This window comes from Physcomitrium patens, chromosome 21 (assembly GCF_059467195.1).
Source record: "Physcomitrium patens ecotype Gransden chromosome 21, ASM5946719v1, whole genome shotgun sequence".
Taxonomy (NCBI): Eukaryota; Viridiplantae; Streptophyta; class Bryopsida; order Funariales; family Funariaceae; genus Physcomitrium; species Physcomitrium patens.
The window spans coordinates 1,372,248-1,378,029 of record NC_143430.1 but is presented as its reverse complement, the minus strand read 5'-3'; positions in this window follow the sequence as shown (position 1 = coordinate 1,378,029).

Sequence of the window (5,782 nt, the reverse complement as noted above, 5' to 3'; positions counted from 1 at the left end):
TAATTTAATCTACTAGTCACTCTAACACATATCTAGATTTATCACATATAATATATTTTAACTAATTTTTACATACTATAAGAATTTATAGTATGACATCGCCAAACCCATTGAGGTATGTTTTTGTCAAGATTTGAATTCAATATCACTTATCGACCAGAAAAACAACAAGGTTTGTTTGATGCAGTCTCTAGATGATCTTACCTTGCACCAAAAGAAGGAGATGCTACTTTTGATCAACAATAAATAATTCTCTTGAAGCTAGAGCATCTTCATCTTTGACCAATGAAATCAACACTAATTGTTGATTCAACTTTCATTAAGCAAGTTTAGTCAAGTATGTCTTTTGATCCAATTATTCGTGATATTAAGGAAAATCCTTCAAAGTCTTATGATACTTCCAAGTTTGACTTCAAGAAAAATCTACTATATTTCAAGGGATGCCTATATGTTCCAAAAGGTGAAGATCGATTATCTGTTCTTCAAGCTCGTCATGACTTTCCAGCAGCAGGACATTTTGGATACAATAAAACTTTGAAACTAATATCCAGGGACTTTTGGTGGCAACAAATATGTGATAGTAGATCATTTTACTAAGTTGGCACATTTTGTACCATGTACAAAATCAATCACAAGTGAAGAAACAACTAAGCTCTTTCTTAACAATATCTATCTCTATCATGGATTATCTAAGGATATTATATGAGATAGAAGAACTCAATTTGTATCAAGATTTTGGCGGACTCTTTTCAAGATTCTAAAAGTGGATATAAAACTATTTTTGGCATTCCATCCTCAAACTGATGGATAAACAGAGCATGTTAATCAAGTTTTGGAGTAGTATTTAAGATATATCATTAACTACCAATAAGATGATTGGACAACTCTTTTGTCATTGGCAGAGTTTGCTTACAATGACATGGTACATTCTTCTACAAAACAAACACCTTTCTTTACCAATTATGGTTATCATCCATGACTTGATACTTTTGACTTTTCAAAAGTTGATAATCCTACTGCAAAAGATTTGGCAATTCATTAATCAGAGCTATAAGCAATGATGAAGGTGTGGTTAAAAGGAGCTCAAGAACCACAAAAGGTCAATGCGGATGTCTATTGAATGGAACAACTACTATTCTACATGGGTCACAAGATATGATTACTTCGTCGCAATATCAAGACCACTCATCCTTGTGATAAGTTGGACTATTGAAGGCTTGGACCATTTTCTATTTGTGCACAAATCAATCTAGTTGCATATTGTTTATACCTATCGGAGTCAATAAAAATCCATCTAATATTCCACGTCTCTTTTTTTAAACCATACAAGATATTGGACATACCAAAAAGAAGACAAGCTCCACTTCCTCCTATAGAAGTGTACAATAATGAAGAGTTTGAAGTGGAAGAAGTCTTAGATTCAAAGTGGCACCGAAATAAATTAGAATACGTTGTCCATTGGCACGAATATGATATTAGTGAATTTACATGGAAGCTAATAAAGAATCTTGTAAATACAACAAAGACAATGGAGGCTTTTCATCAATGACATCCATCAAAATCAAGATAGAAACCGTCCATATAATAGAAACAAGATCTAAACAAGATAATATTCTACTTTCAATCTTTATTTGTAGCTTCTTTGTAGTCGTGATGCTCAGGAGATTGAGAACCAACAACCAGCGGATTTGACTCAAGAGCCTTCATTTGTTGACCTGTCGGACAAGACATTACAATTATTACAACCTTCAAGACAATGTAATTAAGATGAAGATCTTCAAGAATGACATGTTCTTCCTCGAATAGATGGCGAGATACAATGCATTTGGTATCACGACCTTAAAAGGGACTCTTGATGTTTGGTGAATTTATTACAGGTAGAAACAACTCCTGATGGTGTTCCAAATATTTTATTCAAAAGAAGTTATGAAGGCCTCAACAACTATCAAATAATTGGATGGTCTTTTCGCCCTAGTATGGGACACTATCAATGGTTGAGAGGCCCTATCAATTATCTTCGAAGAGAACAAAGATTAGATTATGTGGCAAATACAATTAGTCGCATCATAGATTTCTTCAATATATGATGACCGCTCCTCGTGGAACTCATCCTAGAATAGAAGGTAATGTTATAGACATATATATGTAAGCCAATAATTACATGTATAAATAAGTAGAAGTAAGTAAAAGTGGATAAAATTAAATTAATTCTATAATGTTTATTATAGAAGCTTTCTAGAAGCTTCATAGACGTTACTTTGACTTTATAAGTGTCTTTAGTTATCTTTCTGGATTAAAAACGTGGTCAACAAGTTGGCCATGTGCCACACATGTTGTTAGCTTGAAGACCAAGCTAATTATGTGGCCCACACATAGGAAAATTTGCCTTGTAAGTCAAGGCAAGTGTCCTATAAAGTCAACAAATATTTGAGGTCCTATAGAACATCGCTATGTAGCCCCTAGTTAAATAGTATATATAGAGGCAAGAGTGAAGCCTTCTTCACTCTTTTCAACTCTTTTCTTGCTTCAAGTCTAATTTCAAGGGTCTCTAATTTTCTTATCTTTTGGCAATAGCCAATTCCAGTTTCTTTCTTAATATACATATTGAGTTATTTCTATTTTGTCAACTTTCTTTGAAAGAAGTCTCACTTGTTTATTTGTTTTTATCAAGTTCTTATCTTTGACAATTCTCTAACTTTGAGCGCCCATATCTCTTTCATATAAACTCCAAATGACTCAAAATTTACACCAAAATTGTAGTCTAAAATCTACACTTACTGATTTTAGCCTCCAAAGTTCAAATGTCCCCAAAAAAACTAACCTGAATCTCTAATATGGCCTCAAGCAGCCTCCTTGAAGCTCATTGGTTATGATTTTTGACCAATAGGAATGGAGATTTTTATCATCCATCTCCATTCATCTACATAGATGCCCTAAACTCTTTGTTTACTTCCAAAATCCCTCTCCAACTCTTTTCTTTATAAGATTAACTCAATATATGCCTTAAATATCAAATTAAAGAATCAAAGAATAATCTTATTATTAGACTTCAAGGATCACGAATATCCAATAAAGGTGACTCTAAATATTTAAAGTTACTAACAAAAAAATCAATCTCAAAGGCCACTATCAAAAGAAAATAAAGTTATATAAATTTTAATAGTAATTTTTTTAAACAACTTCGTTTTGAAATAGTAATTTAACCACACTCTAAAATCAACTAAAATCTAATAACATGATCTCACCATGTTGCTAAGTAAATTATACATTAAATAAATAATCACATTATTTTCACATGGTAGCCAAATCACAACACAACACCATATATACGGATCACAAGAACCTCAAGTATTTCATGTTAGCATGTGTTTTGAATCATTCCCAGGCTTATTGGATCAAATTTTTGTCAAGATTGGAGTTGAATATCACTTATCGGCTAAGAAAATAATAAGGTTTGTCTGATGTCTTTTTTTGATGTTTAAATCTTACATCAAAAGAAGGAGAAGCAACTTTTGACAAACAAAAGTTAATTTTTATCGAAGCCAAAATAATTTCATCTTCAAGCAATGAAATAAACATTGACTATTGATTTGACTTTTTTCAAGAAAATTCAAGCAAGTATGTCCTCAGATCGTCTTGTTCATGATATTAAAGATAATTCCTCTAAGTCTCAAGATACTTTCAAATTTGAGTTTAAAGAAAATCTACTCTATTTTGAAAGATGCTTATATATTCCAGAATGAGAAGCAAGATAATGTACTCTTGAAGCTCATCATAATTTCCTTGCAACATGATATTTTGGATATAGTAAGACTTTGGAGCTTATATCTAGAGATTTTTAGCAACTTCAAACAAAGAAGGCTATTAAAGAATTTGTATAGACATGTGATGTTTGTTCAAGATTAAAAACTCCTCGTCATTGACCTTATGGACTCTTCTAACCATTAATATATCAAAACAACTATGGTCTTTTGCCTCTATGGATTTTATCATGGATCTTCGAATTTCAAGTTCATATGATTCCATATTCATGATTGTCAATCATTTCACCAAGATGGCACATTTTGTACCTTATATAAAATCTATCACAGGTTGAGGAATAGCTAAATTCTTCCTTGACAACATCTATTGCTATCATGGATTACTAAGGGATATAATATCAAACAGAGGAACACAATTTTTATCAAGATTTGGAAGAATTCTTTTTAAAATATTGAAGGTGGTTATAAAACTATCCTCAGCTTTCTACTCTCAAATTGATGGACAAAAAAAATGGATAAATCAAGTTTTACAACATTATTTAAGGTGTACCATCAACTATCAACAAGATGATTGGAAAACTCTTTTATGATTGGTAGAGTTTGCTTATAATAATATGGTACATTATTCTACTCAACAAACACTATTTTTTGCCAATTATGGTTATCATTCATAATTTGACACTTTTAATTTTTCAAAAGTTGATAATCTTGTGGCAAAAGATTTGGCAAATCGATTGTCAAAGCTACATGTAATAATAAAGGTACAATTAAAAGAAGCTTAAGCACGACAAAAAGCCAATGCATATGTCTATCACAAAGAACAACTTCAATTCCGTGTGGGAGATAAGATATGGTTACTTTGTCATAATATTAAAACTATTTGTCTTTGTGACATGTTGGATTATCATAAGCTTGGATCATTTTTTATTTGTAAACAAATCAATCTAATTGTTTATCAATTATATCTACCAAAGTTTATGAAAATCCATCCTATGTTCCATGTATCTTTACTTGAGCCATATATGACAATGGATATACAAAAAAGGAGAGAAATGCCACCACTTTTTATAGAAGTAAAGAATAATGAAGAATATGAGGTGGAAGAAGTCTTAGATTTAAGGCAGTGCCAAAATAGGTTAGAATATCTAATACATTGGTATAGATATTACATTAATGAATACACATGGGAGCCATCTAGAAATCTAACAAATGGATCAACTAAAATTAAAGCTTTTCATGAGTGCCATCCATCAAAATCAATATGAAGAATATATAAATTCTTTGCTATAAAGCAAAACAAGCCCAATAGAGATTTCATTCTATCTTGCAACATTCTTTCTTTAAATTTTTTAGTACTTAGGAGATGGAGAACCAACAACCAATAGATTCAACTCAAGAGTTATCATTTTTAAGTATAAAGAGAATATATTACTATAAAAGATATAAATCTTCAAGAAAAAAATCCTTAATATATTCTTGTATCATTGAAAAGAGCTAAAAAATCAGTCAAAGATGATATAATATTAAATTAGAATGGCTATTGCTAAAAACAAGAAGACTAAAAAGTCTTGAAATAAGACTAAAGACTAGAAAGGCATTGATAAGAGTAAAGAAGGCTTCACTCTTGTCTCTATATATATTCTTAGCTAGGAGCTACATGGCCATGTCTTATAGGACCTCTAAAATGTTTTGACTTTGCAAGATACATAATTTAACTTGCAATGTAAGTTTTTTATATATGTGCTATGTAGTTAATTTACTTTACAAGCTATCAATACATGATTAACTTGTTGACTAAGTTTCTAACCTATGGATCAATCATAAATACATGTAAAGTCAAAAGAGCATCTATGAAGCTTCTAGGAAGCTTTTTTAGAAGGTCTTATGAAATTAACTTACTTTTATTTATTTTTATCTATTTCTACCTAATCATATAAGTATTTATTACAATACCTTTGTATATCCATGACATTACCTCTTTCTTCTAAAGACAAGGTCCACAAAAAGCGATCTTCATATTT